Source organism: Callithrix jacchus, chromosome 2, assembly GCF_049354715.1.
Source record: "Callithrix jacchus isolate 240 chromosome 2, calJac240_pri, whole genome shotgun sequence".
Taxonomy (NCBI): Eukaryota; Metazoa; Chordata; class Mammalia; order Primates; family Cebidae; genus Callithrix; species Callithrix jacchus.
In genome coordinates, this window is record NC_133503.1 from 32,905,238 (window position 1) to 32,917,457 (window position 12,220).

General features: G+C 50.9%; 1 pseudogene; it reads left to right on the forward strand.

Moving 5' to 3' along the window:
• Positions 1 to 3,774: 3,774 nt before the first annotated feature.
• Positions 3,775 to 12,025, forward strand: LOC144580743 (transcription factor BTF3 pseudogene; annotated as a pseudogene).
• The last annotated feature ends 195 nt before the right edge of the window (positions 12,026 to 12,220 follow it).

Sequence of the window (12,220 nt, forward strand, 5' to 3'; positions counted from 1 at the left end):
CTGAGGCAGGAGAATCACTTGAACCTGGGAGGCAGAGCTTGCAGTGAGCCGAGATCACACCACTGCACTCCAGCCTGGTCAATAGAGTGAGACTCTATCTAAAAAAAAAAGGAAAAACTATTCTTAGCTCATAGCCTGTACAAAAATGGGTAGTGGGAGCTGGCCTTCAGGCCACAGTTGGCAAATTCCTTGTTCTAGAATGTGCCATCCTGGGGCTCAGACTCCCCAGAGTCACTGGGGCTGTAAGTCCTGTCCTACCATATAGGTGTCATGAATGGTGAACTGTTCTGGTTTGCTTAGGAATGAGGGTTTCCTAGGATTTAGGTTTTTTGGTGCTAAAACCAGGACAGTCCCAAGCAAACCAGAACAGGACAGTTGGTCATCCTAGGTAGTAATCTTTAACCCAGAGAGGGCCAGGCTTCAGGAGCCAGCTGGCCAGGGTTCAAGTGTGGCCCCCCAGGGCGTGCTCCAGGCACTGCCTTGTCCTTGTGGTTTGTGGCAGGGCCTTGTCCCATTTGGGCTGGCCCTCTGCAGGGAGATGCCCCCTCCTCCATGCAAGAAAACCTCTGTGGTCTGGGAGCTCTCAAAAGGCAGGAAGTTGAATCATCAACTCCGGTAACGTCTCCGTCAGCCTGTGGGTCTGCCCGGGGAGCTCGGGGCTCCAGGCCCAGGGACCTGGCTCTGTGCTTTGTTTGCTGCTTTCTCTGAGGAGGAAAGCTCCAGAAGGAGGCTTCTAGAGAAATGAGAGCTGTTGAGTCAGATGAGGAGGAGAGCTGGATGTCAGGTTGACCAAGACTCTCACCCAGCTCTGTCCTGGTCTTGCTTTGTGGCCTTCAGTGACTCTTTGTATTTTGGCTTTGGCTTTTACCACAGAAATGCTGATTCTTGAAATCCTCTTAAATTAAGAGTATGAATGACGACCAAAGTGGGAACACCGGGTTCCGGACGACTCATTTTAGCTTCACTACCACAGATGCAGGTTGCTCAGACACACATCCCTGCCTCCTGCTTGCCTGGGAGAAGGACCTGACTAGCCTCCCCAGTTCTGGCCTCAGGGTCTTTAGGAAGGTGACAAGTCTGGATTTAGAGAGACAGAGGAGAGGGGCAGAAAAGGAGGTCCAGGTTAAAGATGGTTACCCACAGATAACAATAATAAGCATACCACCTGTTATCTGTTAAGCACTCAGGATGTGCCAGCCCATGAATGATCTCATTTGAGCCTCACAATGACTAAGGATTATCATCATTTCCATTGTATAAGTAAGGCAAATGAAGCCCAGAGAGGATAAGTACCTTGCCCAAGCTACATGTGTGCCCAAGCTCCATGACTGAACCAAGCTACCATGTGGTACAGTTGGCATTAACTCTAACTATGTTAGACTGTGATTTTGAGGGTTGAGGGCTCAGGAAGCTCACAGGTAGCAGGGGAAGGATGGGAGGAATGAAGGGGACAGGTAAAAAGATGCCCCCCTGGGCACTGTGTTGTAGACCAAATGAGCCCAGAGAAGCCTAGAGTAGGGTGGGGGAAGAAAGTGTTCTTTCCTCCTGGTGCTGCATAGGGACATCCAGAGAACGTTAAGAAGTCTGGGGTTTGCTGGGCTTGGAGACCATGTTCCAGAACCAGGGATCATGAGGACACAAACCCCAGACTGAACCCTGAACCCCTCGAGACCATTTGGAGAATCTGTCGAGGGCTTGAGGAGGAAATTGGATACATAGCAGGATTTTGCTACAGAGCAGAACTGAGAGCATTTACTCTCTGAGCAAAGACAGCCCTGCTCCAAGGATGCTCTGGGTGTCTTTGTACACCCCTCCCCAACCCAGCATGGGTGCCATACTCAAGGTTCAGACAGGGGATCACAAGCCCCATGCTGCACCAAAGCATAGTGTCCCTCTTCCCCTTTGAGGGAGGGGACAATGGGAGCTTGGCAGAGTTTGACCACCCTTAGCAGAGGACCACATCAGCCTTGTCCTTGCCGTTTGTGGCAGGGCCTTGTCCCATTCGGGCTGGCCCTCTGCAGGGAGATGCCCCCTCCTCCATGCAAGAAAACCCATGAAGGGCCAATAGGGCCACTGATGGGCTGTGCTCCTGGAGTGGGGGCAACCTCCAACTTGCTGTCCTCAGTAACACAGCTGGTAGACATCTCTGAGGAAAGAGGTCGACCTAGCTGCCCCGGCAACTGACTGGACCCCTAACTTAGGCTCAGGTCAGGTCTAAAGATGCCTTCTCAGCCAGGCGCAGTGGCTCACGCCTGTAATCCCAGCACTTTGGGAGGCTGAGGTGGGTGGTTCACAAGGTCAAGAGATCGAGACCATCCTAGTCAACATGGTGAAACCCCGTCTCTACTAAAAATACAAAAAATTAGCTGGGCATGGTGGCGCGTGCCTGTAATCCCAGCTACTCAGGAGGCTGAGGCAGGAGAATTGCCTGAACCCACGAGGCGGAGGTTGCAGTGAGCTGAGATCATGCCATTGCACTCAGCCTGGGTAACAAGAGCGATACTCCGTCTCAAAAAAAAAAGATGCCTTCTCTCCTATTAGCATCAGGTTCAAAGCCAGGCTTAGGTAAACTCTAGACATTTCCTACCCTCTCTGGGAAACTATGAAATTCTCCATAAAGCCCTTAATTTAAAAAGCATTTTGTGCCGGGCATGGTCAGTGGCTCATGCCTCTAATCTGCCAAAGCAGGTGAATCACCTGAGGTCAGGAGTTTGAGACCAGCCTGGCCAACATGGTGAAACTCCATCTCTACTAAAAATACATAAAAAAACAAAAACAAAAAATTAGCCAGGTGTGGTGGCGGGCAACTGTAATCCCAGCTACTTGAGAGGCTGACGCAGGAGAATCGCTTGACCCCTAGAGGTGGAGGTTGCAGTGAGCTGATATTGTGCCACTGCACTCCAGCCTGGGTGACAGAGTGAAACTTGGTTTCAAAACAAAAAAAAAGCCTCTTGTTCTGTCTGCTATGTGGGCCCTGACCAGAACTAGTGCTGTGGGCTACAGGAGGTTTTATTATCCAGAGGACCTGCTAGGGCCAGGCCTGCACTGATGTTTTCAGGAGGAGGAGGGGCCTGGAAGCTGCGGGAGGGCTGAGGCTAGGCCCTCACTGGGTCTGTACTGGGCAGCCAGGCCAGGAGCCAGATCATGCTCTCAGACATTTGGCTTCCATTATCTGAACTATTTGGGGTAGCCCGAAGCTAGACTTGATTACTGCAAACCTGAAATAGTTCCTTATCAGACAGGGCTAGCTCACCCTCCCAGATGAGTCTTGTTGGGACCTCAGGGTCTGGCACTGAGCACACTTCCTCATCCTATCCTCCAGTCCTTCTGGCAGGAAAGTAGGAACACCCCAGCACTTCTGCCCAGAGTCTCTGCACAGACTCCAGGGGCACCTGTGGGGCTGAGGACAAGTGGCAGCCCAGTGCCTCTGGCTGGGACTGACCCAGCCCTCTTCCCTGCCCCAGCTCCTCCCCATAGAAGAAAGAGCAGAACAGGACTGGCTAGTTGAGGACACCGGGAACTGGGCCTGCCTGAGAGTGACAGTTCTGGGCCTCTCCCTGCTCCCTGTGAGTGCCAGCCTGGGTGTGGAGCCCAGGAGGCTCCAGTGCTTCCCCAGTCCAAAGGTCACTAACAGCCCAGCAGCTGGGAGTGTGTGGAGGGGGCGGTTCTCCAGCCAAGGAGGTGCAGGACTAAAGCGAGTGTGGGGAGAGAGGAAGAGGCTGAGCTTCTGGGACCTAGGAGCCACCCCCTGGGCAGGGCGGGGCCATTGGGGCTGCCTTAGATTCCCCCACCTCTCAGCCTGCAGCCTCAGGACTAAGCTCGCAGAGACCTGTCTCCTTCAGCCCCCTCCTGCCTTTAGGGTACAAGTCTCCTGAAGGACTTGAGTGAGATGTCAACAAGCGACAGGCTGTCAGGCTCTTGGCAGTAAGTCCTGGCCCAGCGACTACCACTCCACTCACCGCAGAGTCTCTCCTTGGGGCATCTGTCCTTATCAAGGGTGGATGCTGTCAGACTTGCTTATGGTGGAATTTCTGGCATGTGGCAGGTGGGTAAAGGAGACCCTTATGCCAGGGAGCCATTTGCAAGTCCCTCACCCGGCCCCAGCTGTGGCTTATGCTCCTCTGCAGCCACGGTAACTGGGAGGCCAAGTGGACTCCATGGGGCTCCAAATGGAGGGAGAGAGGTCCTGGGAGACACAGTGCGGCCCAGATGCCCCTGGCATGGGGACATCCATGCACAGGTGAGAAACTTGGGCAGGGAGGGTGAAGAGGAAATTTGGAAATGGCTGAGAGGCTGGCTGGACTCAAGGTCTCCTGGGCTTGAACTGAGTTCAAGTGATCACCCACTTCAGCCTCCCAAAGTGCTGGGATTACAGGTGTGAGCCATGGCACCCAGCTGGACTCTTGGTCTCTTGTTCCCTGATCCTGGGCTTGGCATGGAACAGGGAGGAGGCTGAAGGGAACAGGTAAAAAGATGCCCACCTGGGCACTGTGTTGTAGATTAAATGAGTCTCAGAAAATCAGAAAAAGTCTCAGAAATCAGAGAAGGAGGCCTGGTCTGGTGGCTTGCACCTGTAATCCTAGCACTTTGGGAGGCTGAGGTGGGAGGATCGCTTACACCCAGGAGGTCAAGACTGCAGTGAGCCATGATCACACCAATGCACTCCAGCCTGAGTGACAGAAAGAGACCAAAGGACTGGCACTTCCAAGTCAGAGAGAGCTCCCTGAAGAGATGGGCCTGGTAATTGCAGAAGAAAGCAGTTGAGACAGACAAGGGGACTGTGGGAGCAAGAATCTGAAAGTGTGAGCATGAGGGCAGGTGTAAGGACTGGTGAATCACCGGGGAAATGTGTAGAAAGGCTGTGGGTGATGAGGTGGCAAATGGTGGAGAGCTCTGCCCTGAGCTCCATGCCCTTCCAAGTCTTTGCCCATGCTTATGGTTGAACTGTGACTTCATGCCACATACACAAAGATATACACTGAAATCCTAACCTCTTTTACCTGTAAAGGTGACCGTATTTGGAAACAGGGTCTTTGCAGATTTAATAGTGTTAAAATAAGGTCATCAGAGTGGGCCCTACCGTGATATGATTGCTGTCCTTATAAGAAGAGGGAAAGTTGTTGCTGGGAGCGTGGCTCAACTGTAATCCCAGCATCTAGGCCTGCAGATCATCTGAGGTTGGAAGTTCTAGACCAGCCTGACCAACATGGAGAAATCCCGTCTCTACTAAAAATACAAAATTAGTGGTGGTACATGCCTGTAATCCCAGCGACTCGGAAGGCTGAGGATAAAGAATCATTTGAACCCAGGAGGCAGAGTTTACAGTGAGCTGAGATCACACTATTGCACTCCAGCCTGGGCAACAAGAGCAAAACTCCGTCTCAAAAACAAAGAAACAAAAAAAGAAGTCCCCTTTAGCTGCCATCTTGCGCCCCTGTGTGTGTGTGTGCCTAATCTCAGCTGGTCCACCTGAGACTCCCCCGAGCACCAACCCTAGTCTCCCTCGCGGCCCCTTATCAGCTCCGACAAGATGAAAGAAACAACCATGAACCAGGAAAAACTCGCCAAACTGCAGGCACAAGTGCGCATTGGTGGGAAAGGAACTGCTCGCAGAAAGAAGGTGGTTCATAGAACAGCCACAGCAGATGATAAAAACTTCAGTTCTCCTTAAAGAAGTTTGGGGTAAACAATACCTCTGGTATCGAAGAGGTGAATATGTTGACAAACCAAGGAACAGTGATCCACTTTCACAACCCTAAAGCTCAGGCATCTCTGGCAGTGAACACTTTCACCGTTACGGGCCATGCTGAGACAAAGCATCGGACAGAAATGCTACCCAGCATCTGAAACCAGCTCGGGACAGACAGTCTGCCTAGTTTCAGGAGACTGGCTGAAGCTCTGCCCAAGAATCTGTGGATGGAAAAGCACCACTTGCTACTGGAGAGGAGGAGGAGGATGAAGTTCCAGATCTTGTGGAGAATTTTGATGAGGCTTCCGAGAATGAGGCAAACTGAATTGAGTCAACTTCTGAAGATCAAACTTGAAGAAGTTACTGGGAGCTGCTATTTTATATTATGACTGCTTTTTAAGAAATTTTTGTTTATGGATCTGATAAAATCTAGATCTCTAATATTTTTAACCCCAAACCCCTTGGACACTAGCTCTTTTCAGTTTTTTGCTTACACACAATTCATTCTTTGCAGCTAATTAAGCCAAAGAAGCCTGGGAATCAAGTCTGAAACCAAGATTAATACAATTCTTTGCCTAGTTAAAAAAAAAAAAAGAAGAGAAAAAGTTGTTGAGATGATAGATATCCCAATTATCCTGATTTGGTATTATACATTGTAGACCTGTGTCCACATATCACCTGGACCCCCAAAATAAGTACTATTATGTAGCAATAAAACATTTTTATTTTTTAAAAAAGAGGGCCAAGTACAGTGGCTCACACCTATAATTCCAGCACTTTGGGAGGCTGAGGCACGAGGATGGCTTAAGCCAGGAGTTCAAGACCAGCCTGGGCAACATAGTGAGACCCTATCTCTACAAAAACGTGTAAAAACATTAGCTGGGCATGGTGCCTGTGCCTGTAGTCCCAGCTCCTTGAGAGGCTGGGCAACTTGAGCCCAGAAGGGCAAGGCTGCAGTGAGCCATGATCATTCCAGCACACTCGAGCCTGGACCACAAGCAAGACCCTATAGGGAAGATGACCAGGTGAAAATGAAGGTAGAGACCAGAGTTATGCATCCAAAAGCCAAGGAATGCCAGGGACTACCAGAAGCTGGAAGAGGCAAAGCAGGATCCTCCCTTAAAGGCCTTGGAGGGAGCACGGCCTTCGCCACAGTTCTATTTGGGGCTTCTATTCTCTGGAACAGTGGGAATAAGTGTCTGCTCTGTAAGCCCCCCTCCCTGTGGCACTTTGTTACAGCAGCCCCAGAAACCTGACCCAGCCAGGCTGCTCCTGCTGCCCAGTGTGCCCTTCCTTCACTCCTCCAGCTGGTTTCTTACTGCCTTCAAGCCCCATCACCTGCTTGGGGCCCTCTTCTGTGTGCCCCAATTCTGGGCACTTTTCAGTAGACCTGTAAGGTTTGCTGGCCAGCCTGTCTCCCTGTCTAGACTACAGGCTCCTTCAGGACAGGCCTGACCTGTGCTAGGGCAGCACGATGCCTGATGTGGGGTGAAAGGAATGCTCAAAGGGCAGTGGGCCCCTATGAGACTGGGATATGCCATCTACTCCTTCACAGCCTGGCCGAGTTCGGGCTAGGGACATGGCAGTGCTCAGAGAGGTAACAGCATCTTCCACACAGGCCATTCCCAGCTCCACCACTCTCTAGCTCCCTCTTGGTGCCATGTGAGTCTGAGGAACTTGGGGAAATTCCTAACCTTCCCTTTCAATTGAGCCATTGGCCCTTGGAGTCAACCACAACATAATTGCTCAGGTCCTTCCAACAAGGGGACTGTGTCTGTGGCTTGATGAGTCATGCACACTGCTCCATCCCACAACCTTGGGCAGGACTTGGGGCTGGGGACAGTGCCAGCCAGTACAGGCGAGGAGCCTGGACATCCCGTTACCCCACCCGAGTCCCCAGGAACAGGGTGTACCTGGACAAAAATCTGGAAGCAAGAAGACGAACTGAGATTGGAGTAGTGAAAGGAGCAGACAGAGAAAACAGCGAGTACAAAGGCCCTGAGGCAGGAACCAGTTTGGCATGATCGAGAACTGAAAAGAGCAAAGAGGAGGCTGCAGCACAGTGAGAGAGAGGTCAGTGATAGGACATGCGATTAGACTGGGCCCACTGGACAATCCAGGATAATCCCTCCCTCTCAAGGCCCTTAATTTAATCATAGCTGCAAAGTGCCTTCTGCCATGTCAGGGAACATATTCACAGGCTCTGGGAGTGCAGCGTAGACATCTTCAGGGATGGGCATCACTGTGCCTACTGCAGAATCTCTCTCACCCTCTTGTCTGTCTCTCTTGCTCTATTGCTACATTTCTATTTACCTATCTACCTCTTTATCTGAAGCTGACCATGGATCTATTGACCACAATTTCTCTCTCCTCCTCCCACTTTGTCAAGTTTCAATACGTTATTTATCAATCTATCATTCCTCTGTGGCTTTGATCTTTTACTGTGATAACAGCATCGCCCCTCGGCCATCTATCTAATAAACTAAACTTTAAACTCAGTCTCTCATTTAGTTGTCCTCTGTCCATGATGAATTATCAATTTAGCTTCACTTTGCACATGTGTTACATATATGGACATTTTTTCTGAATGTCTATTTAGAGGATCAATAGTAGAAGTTCAATAAATATGCACTGAGTTCTGGCCATGTGCCCATTGCTATGTCATGCGTGGGTGAAATAAGGGGCTTATGACACCCCCAGTAGCCATAGAGGGTCCTTTTTCATCTGATCATCATCCCCATCAATGCTATGATCACCAGTCCATGCACACTGTCCAATTTTGTCATCCACATTGGAACTTTTTTTTTTTCTTCAGATGGGGTCTTGCTCTGTCATGCAGGCTGGAGTGCAGTAGTGTGATCATTGCTCACTGCAGCATCAACCTCCCAGGCTCAAGTGATTCTCCCACCCCAGCTTCCAGAGTACCTGGGACTATAAGTGAATGCCACCATGCCCAACTAATTTTTTTTTTTTTGAGACGGAGTCTTGCTCTTGTTGCCCAGACTGAAGTGTAGTGACACAATCTTGGCTCACTGCAACTTCAGCCTCTCAGGTTCAAGCCATTCTCCTGCCTCAACCTCCCGAGTAGCTGGGATTACAGGCATGCACCACCACACTCAGCTACTTTTGTATTTTTAGTAGAGACAGGGTTTCTCCATGTTGGTCAGGCTGGTCTGGAACTCCAGACCTCAGGCGATCTGCCTGCCCCAGCCTCCCAAAGTGCTGGGATTACAGGCGTGAACCACCACGTCTGGCCTAATTTTTGTATTTTTTAAGATACAGGGTCTCACTATGTTGCCCAGGTTGGTCTCAAACACCTAGACTCAAGCAATCCTCCTGCCTCGGCCTCCCAAAGTGTTAGGATTACAGGCATGAGCCACTGGCCCTGGCCAAGGACCATTTTTATATAAACTTTCTAGTGAAATCCCAGCTGCTCTAGTCTGCCTTTTGCCTACTAGCCTCCTTGAGTATGCATAAATAATGCAGACTCATTTTAACTTGATGTTGATCTTACATAAAGTGTGGGTGGAAAAGTATATCTGCTGGGCAAGCATCTTGTGCATCAAATAACAAATCCTAAAGTTAAATGAAAATTATTTTTAGGTTGTCTGGGCAAATAGCACAGAAGGTGGGGGACTCCGGAGATATGACCTCAGATGTGACACATGCAGACACATGACATCCCACACAAACACACACGCATGTGGGTACGCACAAATACACCTTCTCTCTTCCTTCTGCCCCCACACTAGCAGCTCCTTCCTGGCTTCCTCCGCCCCTCACTCACACAAAGGGCCAAAGCAAACACTTCAGCACTGAGTCATGTCCTACCTCATCGTGTTTCCAGCTTAGGAATCTCACCTCCCCACCTGGGCTGTGAGGTCTTCTGGGGCAAAGATGGTGTCTGCTTCTCCTTAGGTATGCCCTGCTAGCCTGGGAGGACTGGACTCCTAGGAGCTGATTGCCCTTTCTTGAGCTCTGAGGGCAGTTGAGGATCAGGGAGGCAAGGGAGCTAGACGCCCAGCGGTAGATGCTCTCCAGGGCAGCCCTTACAGCCCAACACAGTCCCCTTTGTCCCCCAGGAGTCTACCTCTCCTGGCCAACCAGGATGGCAGGTAACATAGGTTTCCTCTTTTTGTAGCACTCTCCTAGAGGAGCTGTGTTAGGTAGATAATCTGCCTAGAGCTGGCCTAGCTGTCTAGAGCTCACCTAGTTTAACTCAACAAGAATTCTCATTTCCAAGCATCTCCCTTACAGGGGCAACCAGTGCCAATTTGTGTCCAAGCCTCTCCCCAGTGCCGGGGATGGAGATCCAGCACATTTGGAGGCAGCTCACTGTGTGCCAGAGCCACAGGTCCCAGACTATCCAGCAGTCATGGTGCCCAGGGCCACCCCAGCCTCACAAGTCACTGTGTCCAAGGCCCTGAGGGAGGAATAGCTTGCTTACTAGTGCCTGAAGAAGGCTCCCTCCCAATGCAGCCACCTTGTACTCTGGAGACATTCCAAGCAGTGGGAGGCTGATCAAGGCCAGGACACCATTAATGAAACCTTGACTGGGGTGAGGCGTCTCAGGGCCAGGTGGCCTTGCTGCTTCTTGCCCCACACTGAGCCCTGATCTGTCCACATATACTGGGGTTAGAATCCAGTGTCTGCCCCCCTCCCATCCTGTGGTATGCTCAGGGCAGGGACCTCATGTAACACATCTCTGTAGCCTGAAGCCAGCCCAGCACTTGGCCAAAAGCTACTGTGTGTGGAGCACAGATCTGCCCCTGACCACCGCTTGCACCAGCTTCCCTGCAGGCCTAGAGCCCAAGCCCTGGTCTCCGGCAGCCTCCACTTCCCTTGAGGCCAGCCCAGAGCCCCAACTCAGTGAGTTCTCATGAACTGTTTAGGGTCCACCAGGTAATGAATTGTGCCCCCTCTGCTGTCTCAGGAGCCAGGCCAAGCCAGGTATTCTCAGACTGAATTCGTTGGGGAGAAAGGGCACTCCACCTGCTGGAGGAGGGAGCACCTCCTGGAGGCCACAATGCTCAGAAACTTTCTTCTCACACAGCTTCCCAACCCCAGGCCACCCACCCAGGTCTGAGCAGGCCAAAGGCCAAGCGAGGCTTTTCTGTGCCCCTGCTGGAACCCAATGTCCATGAGAAGGCTCTGGAATACATTTAGGATCTGAGACTGGCCCAGCTGAAACAGCCCAGAGAAACCTTAATCCTGGGACCCAGAGAGGGCCAAACAGGCCCCAAGCCACACAGAGGACACCTCTGAGGCTAGTGCAGCGGGCAGGTTTCTTGCCCCTTCCTGCCCGGAGGAGCGTGCCCTCCCCACACCAATGATGTTTCTGTCCCTGGGAGGATTACAAGCACCTGCAGGCAGCCAGCACTGCCCAAATGCAGAGGGCCTCTGGGGGCTTACCCAAAGACCACAAAGTCGACTCCTCCCTCCATCTCCACAGCTCCCGCCCTGCCCTTCACCCCTTCCCAGTCTTGCTCCCTACACACCCCAGTGCAAGCAAAGTCATGAATTCGGTACATACCTTTCCAGATTTCTTTCCTCTGCAAAAGTGCATATGCTTGTGTCTCTGTGTGTGTTCAGATAAAAACGTAGACTTTTGTTTTGTAGGGTTTTCTTGGTTTTGTTTGCTTTGGGTTTTTGTTTTCTCTTTTTACTGTGAATGGGATTACACTGCACATATTACCATGAAGGTTGTCTGTCACTTAACACTTTCCTTTTTTTTTTTTTTTTTTGAGACGGAGTTTCGCTCTTGTTACCCAGGCGCTGGAGTGTATTGGTGCGATCTCGGCTCACCGCAACCTCCGCCTCCTGGGTTCAGGCAATTCTCCTGCCTCAGCCTCCTAAGTAGCCAGGATTACAGGTACGCACCACCATGCCCAGCTAATTTTTTGTATTTTTAGTAGAGACTGGGTTTCACCATGTTGACCAGAATGGTCTCGATCTCTTGACCTCGTGATCCACCCGCCTCAGCCTCCCAAAGTGCTGGGATTACAGGCGTGAGCCACCGCGTCCGGCCAACACTTTTCTTAAGGTTCATTTTACACCAAGCATACAAAACTGCACGATGCCACTTCTTTGGCTGTCTTGTTTTTTTTTCTTTTCTTTTCTTATTTATTTATTTATTGAGACAGGGTCTCACTGTATTGCCCAGGCCAGAATGCAATGTTTCAATCACAGCTCACTGCAGTCTTGGGCTCAAGTAGTTCTCCCACCTCAGCCTCCCAAGTAGCTAGGACTACAGGTACACACCACCATGCCGACATCATTTTTGTTTTGTTTTTTTTTTTGAGGAGTTTTGCTCTTGTTGCCCAGGCTGGAGTGTAATGGCACAATCTCAGCTTACTGCAACTTCCACCTCCCAGGTTCAAACAATTCTCCTGCCTCAGCCTCCCAAGTAGCTGGGATTACAGGCATGTGCCACTACACCTGGCTAATTTTGTATTTTTAGAAGAGATGGAGTTTTACCATGTTGGGCAGGCTGGTCACTAACCCCTGACCTCAGGTTATCCAGCCACCTCG